This window comes from Felis catus, chromosome D4 (assembly GCF_018350175.1).
Source record: "Felis catus isolate Fca126 chromosome D4, F.catus_Fca126_mat1.0, whole genome shotgun sequence".
Classification (NCBI taxonomy): domain Eukaryota; kingdom Metazoa; phylum Chordata; class Mammalia; order Carnivora; family Felidae; genus Felis; species Felis catus.
In genome coordinates, this window is record NC_058380.1 from 78438679 (window position 1) to 78458399 (window position 19721).

The following is a 19721-nucleotide window of genomic DNA, read 5'->3' on the forward strand; positions in this document are numbered from 1 at the left end:
ATTCTAAAACATAAAGATCTCTGTGAGGTCAAAGAAGCAGAATGCTGATAGTTATAAGAGAGCTCTATAGAGCTAAAGTCCAAGAGGGATGAAAAAAATAGCAGTTCACTATGATTCAGTTCACCAGACTCTTATGGAACCCTTACCGGATAAAAGGTGTGATATGATATTAGGAATTAGGGGTATAGAAATGTCTAATGCAAATTCCTTTATACTCAGTGACAATATTGGTGAGGTTAATAATAGGCTTACCTGCTAACCAGTATTGATCATTTCCCATATTCTGGGCCCTCTTCTAAGGACTCCACATATATTTTCCCATTGGCATTTTTTCTCACAACACTATGAAGTAAGTTCTATTCGTCTTCAATTAAAAAAAAAAAAGGAAATTGAAATTCAAGGCAACAGTGACTCAGAGCCAGTGGGCAAAATACTTGTAGACAGCGACCGATGTAAAAGAGTGTTAGTGAAGTATTTGCTAAATCCCTCTGTAGGATTGAAAGAATAGGAATGATTTATCAGGACATGTCAGGGAAGGCCTCATAGATGAAGCAGGCAGCATTTGGTCTGGGCCTGCTGGGATGAGAAAGGTACTGCTACCTGGAGACTGGGGTAATGGAAGGCCATGAGTACATTACAGAGATGTCAAAACGCAGTTGAGTGCTTAACTGCTGGAGCTATAGAATCTGCTAGTGCTCAAAGTTGGGATCCCATCGTGATATGTACCAGTTCTATGACCCTATAAGCAAGGTCTTAGCCCCAGTTCCCCATCGGGCTGTATTAAGAATTAAGTAAACCTTGCATGTGAAGCCCAGTACCTGGTGCATGGGAATCACTGATTTTTTTTTTCCAGCTGTTACTCCTTCCAATTTGGGAACAGTAAGTATAGTAAGCATATCACCAAAGAAGTCTGGTGTGATAGAAGTCTGTAAAAAGTAATCTGAGATAAGTTCATTGTAAGTGGTGAATGCGAAAAGCTTGGACTCTGTTTCAGATTCACATAGAGGGGAATGAGTGCACAGGGGAGGAGATCCTAGGAAGCTGTGGTTTCAAGATGAACTCAAAAGGGCACCTCAAAGTGTTAAATCTTATTTTTTATCATTATTATTAAGTAAAGTTCGTGGCTAAATAAAACAAAACCTCATTAAGAGTCAAAAAAGCTCCCTGACAGAGGTCTTCTGTAGAAGGTCTCAAAGTAATGGTGACAGTTTTAGAAAGAGCACCCTCCAATTTATTTTTGGAAATATCACTCAAGCAACAATGGGGAGAATGGATGAAGGGAGGTGAAACTTGGGTCAGGGGGTCATTTTGAATCTTTTTGGAATCAAGCAAGTAGTGAACCCCTGAACAAGGAGTTGCAGACAATTTTAGAAGACGAGGGCGAATGACAAGCACTGGGTCAAAAAGAAAAAAAAAAAAAATATATATATATATATATGGCAGAACCAAAACTGAAAATTAGAAAAATAAAATTCAGACACTGGTTTTGATAAAAATTAATTCAGAATTTCCAAAAGTTATGAAGTTATCCAAAACAACCCTTAGGGCAACTGGATTTACTCCAGAAGACCTGCACATCATTCAGGGCCTAAAGTTGGTGACATTGGTGGCAAGTCTGAGAATGCTAAGACCTCCTATCCCAGGGTGCTGTTGGTGACTTTGCTGCAATATATCTCATGCAGCTAAGAAGACAGAAAAATAGGCATTAGAATGTCAGAGTCAAGTATCAGAGACTGGCATTCAGGAAAGGTGATGGGGGGTAACCAATTAAGACTTCCTGCATAGTACATCATATTCTTTTATATCACAGCAGAAAAGTCTATCTCTGAAGCTTCATAATCCTGTGTTTTCCGTGGAAGCATTTACGGAAACAATTCTTTCCAACAGACCGCGCTGAGTACCACTGTGCAAATGATTGTACTGTAGGCCATGTGGGTGATTTCAAGAACAAAGTCCCGGCCTCTTACCTACATGGTTTCTAGCCCTGAATTGTCCAATATGATAACTACTAGACACATCCAAATCCAAACTGAGATGTGCTATAAATGTAAAAGTCACTCCAGAATTCACAGATGTACAATGAAAAAAACAAAGGAAGTATCTTATTAATGTTTTTATTTGCAGTGCATTGAAATAATAGTGTATTGGATATATTGAGTTAAAATATACTGTTAAAATTGATTTATCCTATTTCTTGTTTACTTTTCTAATGTGGCTACTTGAAAAACATTGCACCTGGCTTTCATTTGTGACTCATTATATTTCTATTGGATGGTGCTGCTCTAGACTCTGGCCAATTAGACTTCCCGCTGCCCCCTAGTGTAATTGGCATTTCAATGGCTTCATGTCTCACCCCATGCTCATTTGTCAAAACCTACCTATTCCTGAAACCCATGTGAAAGGACATTGCTTCAATTTATTATTTTCTGAAGTCTCTAACTACATATGATATTCTTGAACTTCTCTCTTGAACTTCTAGAGGAATTTATTTGTCCTTATAATGTATTTATCATAGCTCTTTATGTTTTTGTTCTAATTTATTTTACCAGAATATAAATTCTTTGAAGGCAATCATGTATATAACACATTTTTATGACCCACAGAGACTAGCACAGTGCTTAAGTTTTCTTTCTTCTGAATTTAAGTCATTCAAGAGCCCTATAATCTATTATGGAGTCGTGATGCTTCCTGGATCCCAGAAATTCTGATACATAAAGGGAAGAAACTTATCCCTTTGTTTCTGCTTTTGTGATATGATAGCTACTAATGTAGACTGTCAGCAGCTTTGTACAGCATGGGGCGGGGTGGGGGGGGAGGATGGGAAAAAAAGAGTTCCTAAGAATAGGGAAGCTTAGACTTGGAACAGAGAGACTTGGAACTTCTCTAAAAGAAAAGCTAATAAAATGTGTATCCATGTACAAAACATGAGAGACAGAGACAGATGGACAAAGGTCAAAAAATGCTGATTTGTTGTTTTTGCTAGGGAATAGCACACAGTCCAATTGGTCATATTTCAGATGTACTACTCAAAGTAGGCTAACTCCTGTAACATGTAACCTTCAACTTTCAATGGCTTGATGAAATAAAAGCCTAACATTATTTTTCCTGTACAGTACAATCCAATGTGGAGAATCAGAAGTTGAAGGGATGCTTGCTCTACATAGTCATTCAAGGTCCTAGACTCCCTTCATTTTGTGTCTTCTCCCTCTGTTAGGTCACAGGAGAACTTGCCATCCAGCTAGTCCAAGAGGAAAAAGAGAGATTGGGAAGTTTATTAATGGGTCAGTTCTGGAAGTGTCATGTGTCACTTTTATTTACATCTTATTGAACCAAACCTAGTCTTGTAGCCACATCCCACTTTAAAGGAAGGGTAGGAAATGCAGCCTAGATGTGGGTTAAAGAGGAGATCAAGTGTGTTGGTCAATACTGGAGTCTCCAGCACAATAGAGCACATGTAGGAGAGGGCTTTGATCATTTGTTCTTTCATTCATTCCTTTAAGACAGGATTTCTCAACCTTGACATTCTTGGGCTGGACAACCCTTTGCTATACAGGGTTATTCTCTGCCTTGTAGGAAATTAACCAGCATCTTGGCCTCTACCTTAATGTGCCAGCACCACTGCCTCCCACCCCAGTCACGTCAATAAAAAATGTCTTCAAATATTTCCATTTGCTCTGGGGGTAGTGCTGGAGGGGATCACCCCTGGTTTGATGTCATATTCCTTTGTTCAGTATTTTCCGAATGTCATGAAATATCTCCTATTTGTTAGGGTGGTAGAATTACAGAATTCTTTATTTAATGACATCAGGAGGTTTTTGGTTGTTGTTGTTTTTTTTTTTTTCCTTCCTGATCCTTTATACACAGCTGTCCCTCAAGCATCACAGCAAGGAGAAACCAACTGTAGACAACAGGTCTAATCTCAATTTTCAGCCCATTTAGTTGCCTGCATGTAATATTTATCTCCACTTTCATCTCTCTGGATCTCCTGTCTCATATTCAATCACTGGCCTCTAGATTATCTTCTATTTTTAAATCCCTTTAGTCATCTCATCCTGGAATATTGAGTTCACCTTCTCACAACTCTCAAATCTACATGCTTAGTCCAAGATAATCTTTCTCCTATTCTCTAACAGAGAATAGGAATCGTACAGGAACTAAAAGCATCATACGTACACCAAGCACGTAAAAAAAAAAAAAATGGCACTCATGTTGTCATTTCCACATCCTGTGCCCTTGGTAGACATTGCTAATCAGCCTTGATACTCTTCCCCCCTGAGCCTGGAGTCCGCCACTGAATCAAGGAAGTATTTGAAACAGTCACTATTGATTGAACAGGGTTGTAACAAGAGATTAAAATGATTTGGTCTCTGAGTTCTGGTCCCACTCCTTCATTTCAGAGAAAAGGAAACTGAGAACCAGATTATGAAATGGATTGCTCAGGCCACATAGAATTTTGACATTTTGGCCTTTTGTTTCTTCTCTCGTTCCTGTGGTAAGAATTAACAACGAGGCTTGCCCAAGTCCTGTGGAAATGAAACCTTGAAAAAGGTTGCTAAAAGCAGGACAGTTGCTTAGGAGTGTGTTAGGATGAACTTGAGCTCAGGCAGATTCTTTTTTCTCTGCTTTTTTGAACAACAAAGTACACTCTAGTATATTGAGCAGAGATTGGAGGGGTATAATTACCCCCACCATGCTGGTTTTTTAAGAGATCAAAGAAAAAGGAAGATTCTGAATACTAACTAAATGCCTGAATTTAAAATTCAAGAAAAATGCCACATGAAAATAGGGTTAACTGCAGGAGAATTCGCCAAGGGTGAATGTGATATGTATATTTGAATGATAGGATTTGAGATTCAATGTTAGGCAGAGTCTTTTTAGGGAAAAAAAAAGCATCAGTGTCTGGTGGGAAATCAGAGGCTGTTTATGCTTTATCATTTGTATACAATAAAGTACATTGGGAAGAAAAATTGACCCTGGTTCATTTTCTCATCTGGGTTTTATTTCTCTACTTTCAGCTTTCCTGGCCAAGGCTCATACCATCCATGTTTATGTGAAATGGGCCAGTGCGCCCATCTTGCCTTTCGATAATTATAGGTCTCCCCAGGAAAATGGCTTTACAGAGGGATTTTATACAGGTTTTAAAGATTTTATTATGAAGGATTCAGGTCTTCCACAATTATTAGTTTTAAAAGGTGCTTTGTAGCCACTGCTGGTAGAACAGATATTGATCCCTTTACAATGGGAAGCCTAACTCTCATATACCCACGTGAGTGCTGTACTTTGGCATCTTTTAAACTGATATAAGAATGCAGTGAAGCAAAATGATCATTTTCCTTGTTGGAAGGCCTTGTATCCCCACTAATGATGACAGAATAAACTTAGACCCGTGGGCAATAGTAACCACAAATTTCACTTTGGTTTTAGCAGTTACACTGGAGGCTGTAATGAACTTCACACAGTTGCATGGCGTTTGCTCAAGAGGCAATTGCTAAACTTGTTAAATAGACAACATTCTAAGTATCTTTTCACTCAGTCATCTCCTCTCCATCATCTCTGCCTTAGCTACCACCTCCTTTGGTGACTCAGCTTCCCAGTGGTTATCTCTTTGGCTTGTTTGCTTCCCTGTTGTAATTATTTAGTGCCAGGATCTCCCTTGCTATAGGAGTGAATCCAAACTGTACCATATGTATTCCAAACCCCTGGCACTCTGGTTCATATGTACTTTGTGTCTTAACTTTCTCTCACATGAACCTCATGAACCAGGCTAACAAATTAACAAACATAGCATATCTCATTTGGCAGAATAAAACAATTTATGGTGTGTATTTCAATGCAGCTATATGGTCCAAAAAATGGCATGGAAGTTTTAGAGCCAGCCTGATTATATCTATATCTGTATCATCTATATCTATATCTATCTACATCTATATTTTTAATTTTTTTGTTTCTTCACTTGGTGAATGGCCTTGAGAAAATCATTTAACTTATCAGAATCATACGTCCTCAAATGAGCATAACGGTGAAGAGAAACAGATGTAAGGGGCCAGACGCAGTGGCTGGCGTATCACTGCTATGCCATTAAAAAAGGGAACTATATTTCCTGGACAGTGCTGGAGCCCAGGCAAAGGTAGGGGGATGCCGCAGGGCTGGAAGAGTATTGGCAGAAGGTGGGGGCTTAGGCTGGAGGTGATGGAGACCACTGAAGATTTTTGAACACCGGAGCAACATGGTCAGAGAAATACATGGTCAGATGGCTCTGAAAGACAGGATAGGGAAGGGACAAGATGGAGATTTGGAGACCAGTTAGAGGCTGTTATAATAATCCAGGTAAAAGTTAACAAGGGGACTGAGGTGTTTATCATGGAAATAAAAGAAAAGTCCAGATGTGAGAAAGACTGCAGCTGTTCTAAGGGAATGAACATTTAGTCAATTATTACTATGTGGGGAACACTGTACTTTTTGTTAATTATTGCTGTGTTCTGGCTTGTAAGCCCAGTAATTATTCTGATGTTTAGACAAGAAAAGTTTGTCTCATCCAAAGCAAATTTTGTTAGCAAATATGGTCAGGTGACTTTTCTATGGCCACCCTACAGTCGATGTTGGAACCAAGATTAGAATGTAGATTGGTTCAAAAAATAGAACTACCCTATGATCCAGCAATCAAACTACTGACTATTTAACTCAACAAATACAAAAACACCAGTTCAAAGGGATATATACACCCCTACATTTATTGCAGCATTATTTCCAATAGCCAAACTATTACTCAGCCATAAAAAAGTATGAAATCTTAACCATTTGCAATGACATGGAAAGAGCTAGAAAGTATAATGCTGAGTGAAGTAAATAATTCAGAGAAAGACAAATGCCATACGATTTCATTTATATGTGGAATTTAAGAAACAAAACAAATGAGCAAAGGAAAAATAAAAGAGAGAGAGAGATACAGACCAAGAAACAGACTCCTTAACTGTAGAGAACAAACTGATGATCCCATCACCAGAGGGGAGGTGGGTGTGGGAATGAGTGAAATAGGGGGTGAGGATTAAAGAGGGCACTTGTAATGATGAAAAAATAAAATAAAATAAAATAATAAAATAATTGAAAAAATATAGGTTGACTTGGATCCAAAGTTTCTGTACTTTCCATGTGTGTGTTCTATCACGCTGCCTTCTGGAAAGGCTTGTGCTAGGGTACTTTGCTTTGCTAGGGAAGGTGTGATGAGAGCATAAAGTTCATGGAGGAAAGTGATGAGAGACGAAGCCATACATATAGACAAGGATTAGGTCCCAGGAAGCCTAGTGTGCCAGATGGTGGAGTCAGACCCTGTGGGTAACGTGGAATGCTTAAAGAGTTTGTGAAGTTAAGAAACAAGAACATGGGAAAGAATGGAGGCAGGGAGATAGGTTAGGGATTCTTACAAAAATTCAGGCAAGAGAACTAAGGAAACTTGAACTCAGTCAAGGCGGTGGGAGTGGAAGTGTATTTATTGATACAGAAGATATTGGCTATGTATTGCCAGTGAGTAAAAACAAGTTTCTATTTTTTTTTTTAATTTTTTTTTTCAACGTTTATTTATTTTTGGGACAGAGAGAGACAGAGCATGAATGGGTGAGGGGCAGAGAGAGAGGGAGACACAGAATCGGAAACAGGCTCCAGGCTCCGAGCCATCAGCCCAGAGCCCGACGCGGGGCTCGAACTCACGGACCGTGAGATCGTGACCTGGCTGAAGTCGGACGCTTAACCGACTGCGCCACCCAGGCGCCCCAAAACAAGTTTCTAAATAATGTGAATCCCACTTTGCATTCCAAAGATAAATAGATATGCCTGTTTCTTTATATGGATCTTGCTCGCTCTCTCTCTCCCTCTGTGTGTGTGTGTGGGGGGGGGGTTGTCTGTCTCTGTAATGTCTTCATGGATAATCCTGGAGTGAGAGGGTGACTGGCATTTTTTCCTGCTCTTTTTGATTCTAGTTAATACATTTTAAGTAATTCCTATATCAGGAACTATGCTAAAAGTTTTATGGCCCTTTGCTTATTTAATAACTATAATAGATGAGGTGGATACTAATATGAAATCAAGTTTTATGGAAAGTAAGCAGTTTGCCTAGAACGTAGTTGCTTTGTTGCATGAATGAATACAGACTGTGTGTATTTTAGTGGTAGGGGGAGAACCCCCAAAATACCAGCATGCGTCTGTGGATTGATCTTTTAACCATTACATAATATTGTATAATTCATCTATCAGTTTATTTGAGCCAAAACACAGCTTGAACAACATGGGTCCACTTACATGTGGATTTTTTCCCAATAAATACATTATAGTACTCTAAATGTATTTTTTCTTCCTTGTGATTTTCTAAGAAACATTTTCTTTTCTCAAGCTTACGCTATTGTTTTTTTTTTAAGAATTTTTTTAAGGGGTATTTATTTTTCACAGAGAGAGAGAGACACTGAGTGCAAGCAGGGGAGGGGCAGAGAGACAGGGAGACACAGAATCTGAAGCAGGCTCTGGGCTCTGAACTGTCAGCATAGAACCCAACGTGGCACTTGAACGCACAGATCGTGAGATCATGACCTGAGTTGGATGCTGAAATTGGATGCTTAACTGACTGAGCCACCCAGGCGCCCCTTGAGCTTACTTTATTATAAGAATGCAGCATATAATACAGATAACATGTGTGTTGATTGACTATTGGTGTTGTTGGTAAATCTTCTGGTCAACAGTAGTCTATTAGTAAAGTTTTGGGGGAGTCAAAAGTTATATGTGGATTTTCTACTGTGTGGGGTTTGGAGGCCCCACCCCGTACTGTGCAGGAGTCAACTGTAAACTACATTGTATGTATTTGAAAACTGATTTAATACGGCATAAAGTAGTTGTTACAGGGCGCCTGGGTGGCTCAGTCGGTTAAGTGTCTGACTTCAACCCCGGTCATGATCTCACGGTGGGTGAGTTCTAGTCCCACGTCGGGCTCTGTGCTGTCAGCTAGGAGCCTGGAGCCTGGTTCAGATTCTGTGTCTCCCTCCCTCTCTCTCTTTCTCTCTCTCTCTCTCTCTCTCTCTGCCCCTCCCTTGCTTGTGTTCACTCTCTCTCTCTAAAATAAATATAAATAAACATTAAAAAATTTTTGAAAAATATTTGTTACAAATAATATAGTTATCCAGCTCTCACTCATTCATAGAAAAAATGACCATTTTGTCTATTTTTAAACTTTTATTATAAAATAAATGCATGCATACAGTAAAAATATAAATCATTTAAATAATAAAATAATAAAAAAGAGTCTCCCTGAAAAGTCAGCTTCACATTTACACATCAAAGAATACCACTGTGGATTGCTTATATGTGTGTATGCGTGTATGAATCTTTCCAGAAATGTTGAAAGCACAAGCAAGCATATGTATATATCCTTTATTTAATTTGTTAAAAACAGATGAGGTCATACTATATACACTGTTTGAAACATTGATCTTGTTTTTCTATAAATGTGGATTAAAGATCCTTCTGTAATTGAGCATAAGAAAGTCCTCAATCTTTTTGTAGACTGTAAAAAACAAAACAAATGAAGAAACACAAAGCAGAAACAGACCCATAAACACAGAGAACAAACTGGTGGTTGCCAGAGGGATGGGGAGTGGGGGGGGATGGGCAAAATGGGTAAAGGGGAGTAGGAGATACAGGCTTCCAGTTATGGAATGAAGTCATGGAGATAAAGGTACAGCATAGGGAATATTGTCAATGGTATTGTAATAGCATCATATGGTGACTGATGGTAGCTACACTCCCGGTGAGCACAGCATAACCTACAGACTTGTCCAATCACTGTGTTATACACCTGAAACTAATGCAACACTGTGTATCAGCTGTGCTTCAATTAAAAAAATAAAGTCTCAGTTTTTTAAATGGAATAAAGAGTTGCATGAGTATACCTTACTTAATTTGATTCATCTTTTATGGACATTAGAAAAGTTCTTACATATACATGACCAACAGTATCTAGGGATAAATTATTAGAAATTAAATTGCTGGCTAAAAGAAGCTGTACATATTTAATTTTAATTGAGGTGGCCAAATTGACTCTCTCTCTCTTTCTCTCTCTCTCTATGTATCTATCTATCTCTATCTATCTATCTATGTCTATATATCTCTCTATATAGAGAGAGATAGAGATATAGATATAGATATATCAGAAAATATATATATATCCACAATTTATATATATCAGCAATATATGTATATATATGTATTTATGGAAATATATATGCTGATATATACATATATATGTATATATCAGTGGTACATGATAATGTCTTTTTCCCCTTATACTTACTTGCTAACACATTTGCTCTTTGGCAAAATGATAAATAAAAATGGTGTCTACTTATTACTTTAATTTTTTTCCTTTAATTATGAGAAATTTTGGCCATCTTATATACATGTTCACTGGCTATTTGTGTGTGTCTCTGCATGAGTGAAATTTTCTATGAACGACGTTTTTATGTCCTTTCCAGCTTCTCATTGGGCAATAGTTATTTTTTTCTTACTGATTGGTAATGGTTCCTTAAATATTAAGGGGATTAACTATTTTCCCTGTGTTGCATATAAAATTCTCATGACTTATGTTTATATTTTGGCTATGTCTCTAAATGTTACACAAAGTATTTATGTATGTATAGTTAATGGTCTATAGTTGGTAGTTTGTGGTTTTAGGCCAAGTATATTAAGACCGTCCCAACTCAAGACTTTCTTTGATATTTTTCTCGTTATGTTTTCCACTTCATCTTGGATCTTTGCTCCATCTAGAATTTATTTTGGTGTGAAAAAAAGATGGGGGATTTAGCTTCTACTGTGCTACTCACTCTAAATGGCTAGCCTGTTGTCCCAGAAAATCTATTTAATAAGCCATCTTTCCCTCACATTTGAAACACTGTAATAATGCATTTGTTCAATGTACATTTGGGCCCATTTGGAAAATTTTTATGTTCCATTAATTTGTTAGTATTTTCTTGCTACAATGGCACATAGTTTTTACTACTATTTCCTTGTAATACATTTTAGTATCTGATGGGACTTGGCCCCTCTCATGTTCTCTTGTTCAAAATGGTTCTCGCAATTTCCTCATGCTCATTTTCCAGATGGATTTTGGAATGACATATTCAAGTTCTAAGGTGAAATATTACATTAATATATTTGTTGGGGTTACCATGAATATTTAGATTAATATAATTGACTTTTTAAGCCAATTACACCTTCTTGTACAAGAATAAAGTAGGTCTTTTTATTCACTATTGTATTCTTTTATGGTTGTCAGTAGAGTTTTACAGGCTTTTTTTTTTTCATACATGCCTTGTACATATCTTATGTTTATTTCTAGGAAATTAATCCTTATTATTACTTTTATAAATGAGATATGTTCATATGTTAAATTTATATTAATATAATATAAAAGCATCATTGAATTTTGTATTAACAATTATAACCAATTATCTTATGATCCTCTTCTAATAATTTAAGTAATTTCTCTGTTTTTAATGATAGTCATTTCATTTGATGATAATTTTCTATTTTTCCTTTTATATAATTTTCTTTTCTAAAAAATTTTTTAATGTTTTTTAATTTATTTTGAGACAGAGAGAGACAGAGCATGAGCAGGGGAGGGGCAGAGAGAGGGAAACATAGAATCTGAAGCAGGCTCCAGGCTCTGAACTGTCAGCACAGAGCCTGAGTGGGGCTTGAACTCACGGACTGTGAGATTATGACCTGAGCTGAAGTCGGATGCCCCAACCAACTGAGCCACCCAGGCGCCCCTATAATTTTCTTTTCGAAATGCAATGGCTAACACAACCAGAGCAATATTAAATAATAGATGACATGGTATGTCCCTTCCTTGTTCTTTATTATAATGAAAAAGCTTTCATTATTTCAAAATATTAACATTTTGTTTGACATAGGGCTAAGGGAGTATCTATCTATTTCATACTTTATAAGTACCAAAAAAATCAGGTATAGACAAATCTGATCATTTTTCTGTTTTGGTATTTATTGAGATAACCACATGCTGAGTGTTCCCCTTGATTTAGTAGAATATTGACTACTGTTCATTCATACTTAATCTCGAATAGTTCTTTCCTTCCTAGGTGAAGAAAAAATCTATTTGGTTATAATGTGTTAATGTGTTAATTCATGTGAAGATGGGCTCTATTTGCTAGGAGTTTAGGGTTTTAAAATCAGCATTCAGAGGGGGGCCTTAGTGGCTCAGTCGGTTAAGCCGCTGACTTGGTCTCAGGTATGATCTCGTGGTCTATGAGCTCGAGCCCCACAATGGGCTCTGGCTGACAGCTCAGAGCCTGGAGCCCGCTTTGGATTCTGTGTCTCCCTTCCCCACTCGCGCTCTGTCTCTCTCTGCCTTTCAAAAATGAATAAATGTTAAAAAATTTTTTTTTTAATCAGTATTCAGAGATGGGATGTGTCTGCATTTTCCTATTTTGTCCTAATTATCTGATTTTGGAATCAATATTGTCTTTTTCCAGTCACTTTCCCCTGCTCAACATACATAAACACACATACACTCTTTAAAGTAGATAGTCAATGGGGTCACCTGCGTAGCGTCCAACTTCGGCTCAGGTTGTGATCTCACGGTCCGTGAGTTCAAGCCCCGCGTTGGGCTCTGTGCTGACAGCTCAGAGCCTGGAGCGGGCTTCAGACTCTGTTTCCCCCTCTCTCTGTCCCCTCCCCTACTGGTACTCTGACTCTCTCTCTCTCAAAAATAAATAAACATTAAAAAAATTTTTTTTAAATAAAGTAGATAACGGATGGTCTAATTTTTCCTGCAAACAACTGTCTTTCATTTTATTTATTCTACTGTGTTTCTGTTTTCAAAATCATTAATTTTGATTTTTACTTATTAATTCCCACCTTTTTCCTTCCTTTTATTTTATGTTGCATTTTCTAACCTTTTTAGTTGGATAATTAATTCATTTATTTTCATGTTTTTTGAATATAGCAATGTGTATGCATCTATGAATAGTTCCCTGAGCATAATTATGACTTTATTACATAAGGCCCTATCTATGGTATTTTCATCACTGCTATTTTTAAAATATTCAGCATTTTTAGCTGTGCTTTTCTCTTTGTTCTAGGGGTCATTCAAAGAGGGTGGAATCAGTGAGGATTCTGATTTTGTCCCTGTCCTTACAAACCCATTATGACTTTACTGTGATCAGAAAATATGATCTTTTAAACTGTTTAGACCTTCTTTAAAAAAATTTTTTTTAAATGTTTGTTTATTTTTGAGAGAGAGACAGACAAATGGACTGTGAGTGGTGGAGGGGCAGAGAGGGAGAAGGAGGCACAGAATCAGAAGCAGGCTCCAGGCTCTGAGCTGTCAGCTCAGAGCTCGATGTGGGACTCAGACCCACGAACCATGAGATCATGACCTGAGCTGAAGTCAGATGCTCAGCTGACTGAGCCACCCAGGTGCCCCAACTGTTTAGTCCTTCTTATACAAGAATAAGGGACATCGTTTTATTTACTCTAATCTTCTTTTATGATTATGAGTAAAGTTTTATAGTTTTTTTTCATATATGCCTTGTATCTGTCTTGTTATTTCTAGGAAATTAATCTTTATCATTACTTTTATAACGGATATTTTCTTACTTTAAATTTATATTAACATAACATAATTATAAGTATTACTGAACTTTACTAATAATTCTGACTAATCATCTTATACATTATCTTACTTCTAATAATTTAAGACATTTCTCTGAGGTTTTGTTTTTTCATTTCTCTGAGTTTTTTTAAACCTTTTTTTTTTAACGTTTTATTTATTTTTGAGACAGGGAGAGACAGAGCATGAACAGGGGAGGGGCAGAGAGAGGGAGACACAGAATCTGAAACAGGCTCCAGGCTCTGAGCTGTCAGCACAGAGCCTGACGCGGGGCTCAAACTCACGGACCGTGAGATCATGACCTGAGCCGAAGTCGGCCGCTTAACCGATTGAGCCACCCAGGCGCCCCTCATTTCTCTGAGTTTTTAATGATAAAATGACTTTTCCAATTTCTACCTTTGATCAATTATTGAAGTTTTAATAGTAAAGAAATACAAGACTGAAATACATAAATGTCCAATGGGCACTTGTAAACAATAGGTGTTTACTATCCTCTGATATAGAATTAATATCTGCCTCATGGGTTTAGTTATTTAAGTAATTCTTTATCTCTTTTCTTCTACTTGAAGTGTCTTTCTTAAGCTGAGAGTTCATTTAAAAAGCTCTGTCGGGGTGCCTGGATGGCTCAGTCGGTTGAGCTTCCGACTTTGGCTCAGGTTATGATCTCACGGTTTGTGAGTTCAAGCCCCACATCTGGCTCTGTGCTGACAGCTCAGAGCCTGGAACCTGCTTCAGAATCTGTGTCTCCCTCTCTCTCTTTCTCTAAACCTCCCCCAATCATGCCCTGTCTCTGTCTCTCTCAAGAATAAATAAACATTAAAAAAATTGTTTAAGTTCTGTCAATGTTGTTTTTTGTAATTTTGACATTTTCTACATTTTTTCCCTTAATATCGATGCTGTGGTATTAGGGACGTAACAAGTGATGATTTTGAGATCCCCATTGTTGTACCATTAGTAAACCCCCTTCTTTATCTTATTTCGTTCTTTTTTCCCCCTGGTTTTGATTTTGTTTTATGCTTGCAACTTAGTTCCCGGTATGTTTTTGTTTGAATAGTAGGTCTTCATTCGGTACTGTCATCTTTCAAAGGGACTTGTTCAAACTGCTTCTAACTTCGTGTTGTTTTATGAATCAATACAGTGGTCTTCTTGAATAATCCGTGGGTTCAGCCCATTGTAATTATATAGTATGTGTGGGTTTTATTTCAGTTCTGTCATTTTATCTTATGTTAATTTCTTAGTTTTGTGCCCATTAGATTTTCTACAGTTTGCTTTTGGACATGCCCTTCTTTGATTCATCTTGTGTCTCTCATTTTCCTCTGAGAAGTTGGAAGATTCTTTGGAAAGAGTTTTTAAAACACCCTATTGGTTATATTTATAGTTAGTAATAATATGCCTAAATATGTTTTTCTCCACTTAACAAGTAGAAGTAATATTTTTGGAATCCTCCCACCGTGGTGGAAAATAAGAAAAATTAGCTCCGTGTATGCACACACAGACACACGTCTTTACACCTCCCATGTTTCCACTTCAATTTTTTGTTAGTTTCATGTTCATATATATTTTCATGGCTCAGAGGAGCTACATTTTGCACTGCAACCAAAATTCTCACAATTCTTTAAACTTAGTTCTACATTAAAATAAAGTGAGTGCATAAGAACTTTGCTTCTATAGTTCTTCCTTTCTATGCATTTTATTTTGCTTCATTTCTTGGTTGACTGGATTGTATAACCATGCCTTTTTTTCAAGAAAGGCTCATGGGTGACATTTCCTCTGAGTTCTACCATGTATAAAAATGGCTTTCGGGTGCGTTTATGCTTGAACACCAATTTGGCATGGTATGAAATTCTTGGGTCACGTTTCCCTTGCCTTGGACCAGAGTAGACATTGCTTGTATGCCTTGCTTCTCTGTCTGCCAGCAGTGAATGTTGTCTAGACAGAAACAGAAGCCAGAGTGTTCCTCATTCCCTTCTCTTTAGGGGATCCTGTCTGTGTGTTCAAGTGCCTTCAGGAGGCATTCTTTATCTTTGAAAATTAAGAACCTACATGGCTGTGTCTCACAGTTGATATGCTTTTGCTTGTCTGGCTCTGTTAATCCACTCTCCCAAGACCAGTTGTGCCCTTTCACTTGATACATGTAGGTGTTTCTTTAATTCGTTATGTTTTCTGTCACATTACTATAAGCATATCGGTGTGTTTTTTGGTCTAATTTGTTCTCTTTTTAGGGAACATTCATCATCCATACGTTTTCTCTCCTCTAGAATGTGTCACTACATTTTTCTTTCTGATCACTTTTAGTCCTTATTCTTTTTCATGTTATTTTATATTATTTCTCTAAACCTAAACGCTTCGGTGTTCAGTGAAGTCTTAACTCTCTCTCTTTTTTACTTCTTGTGATAATTTAATTTCTATAATGAAGTTGTAATTATTTGTCTATTATTTTATTTGTTATATCTAATTATTTGTTATATCCTCTTCCCTGAGTTCATTCCTCTCCTTAGTGATTGATGTCTCTGTTTCTGCAAGAAGAAGTCTCTTGTGTTTCCCTGGAATCCCTCTATGATTATGATGCTCTAGGTGATGATTTAGAGCTGTTTATCTTTACGCAGCTAATTGTGCCATGTGAAAGATTACAGAGCTGATCTAGCAGCAGACCTGTGTTTCAAAGAGGACAGGAGATGTTTGAACAGGAGATGAGTTCAGACGAGACCACGGCAAAGGCCTGGTTGCAGTGCCTTAGGAATAGAGTCAGGGCAGAATTTTCAACCAGCTGATCTTCCAGACTTCTAGTGCGGGAGGATTTTCTGTAGCCTAACTCTGTAATTGCTCATCCAGTCGTCATGGGGAAAATCATCTCTCCCTACATCATCACCTTACCAGCTACCCCCGACACCCCTGCCTAGAGCAAATACTGTGTATTCCATGGGGGATCTGCTGAACCATGGCTGAATCTTCTCGTTGTGACCCCAGAATAGTTGAAGCTGTGGAAGGATGCCTACCTTTTAGAATAGCTGCTACAAAAAGCTGGCAATACCAAATGCTGGTAAGAATATACAGCAGCAGGAGCTCTCTTTTGTTGCTGCTAAGAATACCAATGGAAAAAGCCACTTTGGAAGACAATTGGCAGTTTCTGACAAACCAAATACAGTCTTACCATGCCATCGAACATTTGCACACCTAGGTTTTTTCTCCAGTGGTTTGAAAACACATGTCCAGTTAAAATCTGCATGTGGGGGCACCTGGGTGGCTCAGTCAGTTAAGCGTCCAACTTCGGCTCAGGTCATGATCTCATGGTTCATGAGTTGGAGCCCCGCGTCAGGGTCTGTGCTGACAACTCAGAGCCTGGAGCCCACTTCAGATTCTGTGTCTCCCTCTCTCTCTGCCCCTCCCCCGCTCATGCTCTATCTCTGTCTCTCAAAAATAAATAAACGTTAAAAAAAATCTGCATGTGAATGTTTACAGCAGCTGTATTACAATCACCAGAAACATTTTAGATGTCCTTCAATAGGTCAATGCGACAAATCAATAGGGGAGTACATAAACAAATTGTGGTATATCAATAAAATGGAATACTTATCTATTTATTAAAGTTTATGTATTTATTGTGAGAGAGATAGAGACACAGAGAGAGTGAGCGGGGGGGGGGGGCGCAGAGAGAGAGAGAGAGAGAGAGAGACAGAGGATCCCAAGCGGACTTCACACGGTAAGTGTGGAGCCTGACATTGGGCTTGAACCCATAAACCATGAGATCATGACCTGAGCCCAAACCAAGAGTTGGACGCTTAACCAACTGAGTCACCCTGGCACTCCAAAATGGAGCATTTAAAAGAAATAAGCTATATGGGAGTGTGGGAGGGGGGGGATGGGTGAAATGGGTGAAGGGGATGAAGAGTACACTGAATATGCTGAGCACTGAATCCTGTATAGAATTGTTGAATCACTATATTGTACACCTGAAACTAATAAAACATGGTATGCTATACTACAATTAATTTTTTAAAAAAGAAATAAGCTACTAAGCCATCAGAGACACAGATAACCCTTAAGTACATACTGCTAAATGAAAAATCCAGTCTCAAAAGGCTACATACTGTATGATTTCAAGTATGTGCCATTCTGGAAAAGGTAAGACTATTGAGTCAACTAGGCGGAGACTGAAAGAGGGAGGGTTGAGCAGGTAAAGCACAGGGGATTTTTAGAAAGATGGGTCTATTCTGTATTATATTGTAACGGTGGATACATGACATTTTGCATTAGTAACACCCACGGAGCTTTATAGCACGAAGAGCAAATCGTAATATATGCAAACTAAAAAAAATTTGAGAGGTTGCGGGATCCCAGCAAGGAATGTACATCATGGCAAGAGAATCTAACTGTATCACAAATGTACGAAACACCCTCAATGTCAGTGGTGGTGGGGAGGGAAATGCCGACCTAAGTCACTTTGAAATAAATAGTGTCTGTAAGACAAAAAGCAAAAAAAAAAAAAAACTGCATATCAACACCATACTCTAGTTGATAAAGTTGGTTCCCACGGGTATACAGGTTAACAATTCTGATATTTCCATCTAGTGAGAACAGACTCTGGACATACTGAGGCTCCATTTCAGCTCTGCTTCCAGAAAAGAAGCCACAATATTCTCATACTCCATTTCCTCTTCCTGGGCATACAGTAAGACTTCAGTGGGCTACAGCCATGTGGCTCTATCTGGGAAATAAAAGATGGGCTAAAGGATGCACAGCACAGCCAGGCCCGGCTCCTAAAATCTTCAGCCACGTCCAGGCCCTCCCTTTTTTCTTCTACAGAGACCTGCAGAGGACACATCTTTAGGATACATACATTACAAGAAGAAGGGAGTCCAGATTTTCAAGTTACCACCTAGAGGGGAGCCTCCGAGGAGAACCACCCAATCCACATTGGAATATCATGTGAGAGAGAAATAGAATTGTGACACCGTTATGACGCTGAAATGTGGGGATCATTATAGTCAGTGCAATCTTCCTAAGTGGTCATTCATCAGGGCATCATCCTGTCAATATTAAATATCTGAGCTCAGATTTGGGCTTTGGACAGTTAGGGTAGGAGAGAGAGAAAATATTACTAACACTTGCTTCACTGGACTCAAGGAGGGACGTGGACTCAAGGACGACTATGCCTTGTTTAAAATGGCACTCTTTGCTTCCAGAAAGGCCTGCTGATGCCTGTATTAAATATAAGCTCACGTGCACCATCTGCGTTGCATGCTTAGAGCTGTGAGGATCATGGAGGGGAAGATGTTACTCATTAGAAATTATATTACTCAGCCATCAAAAAGAATAAAATCTTGCCCTTTGCCACAACATGGCTGGAGCTAGACCGCATTATGCTAAGTGAAATAAGTCAATCAGAGAAAGACAAATCCCATATGATTTCACTCATATATGGAATTTAAGAAACAAAATAGATGAACATGTGGGAAGGGGGTGGGGAGAAGAGAGGGAAACAAACCATAAGAGACTCTCGACTACAGAGAACAAACCGAGGGTTGATGGAGGAGGGTGAGTGAGGGGATGGGCTAAATGGGTGATGCGTATTAAGAAGGGCACTTGTGGGGCACCTGGGTGGCTCAGTCAGTTAAGCATCTGACTTCAGCTCAGGTCATGATGTCCAGTTTGTGAGTTCGAGCCCTGCGTCAGGCTCTCTGCTGACAGCTCGGAGCCTGGAGCCTGCTTCGCGTTCTGTGTCTCCCTCTCTCTCTGCCCCTCCCCCACCTCATGCTCTGTCTCTGTCTCTCTCTTTCAAAAATAAATAAACATTAAAAATTAAAAATAAAAAAAAGAAGGGCACTTGTGATGAGCACTGGGTGTTGTATGTAAGTGATGAATTACTAAATTCTCTTCCTGAAACCAATATTGCACTGTATGGAAACTAACTAAAATTTAAACAAAAAATAATTTAAAAAAGAAATATATCAATAAAAAGAAAATTTTCTGAGGTATTACAAACACTTTTTCTCGTTTTTTTCTCCTCCTCAGCTATCTATGTTGATCATTTTACAGAAAACTGAGGTTTAGA

At 38.3% G+C, this 19721-nt stretch overlaps 1 long non-coding RNA gene across 1 annotated transcript; it reads left to right on the forward strand.

Annotated features, from left to right (window-relative positions):
• The first annotated feature begins 31 nt into the window (after window positions 1-31).
• On the forward strand, window positions 32-19127 carry LOC109493945. Its single transcript, XR_002148448.3, has 3 exons — window positions 32-156; window positions 18239-18338; window positions 18473-19127. It is a non-coding gene; the product is annotated as an uncharacterized LOC109493945 (long non-coding RNA).
• Window positions 19128-19721: the final 594 nt, after the last annotated feature.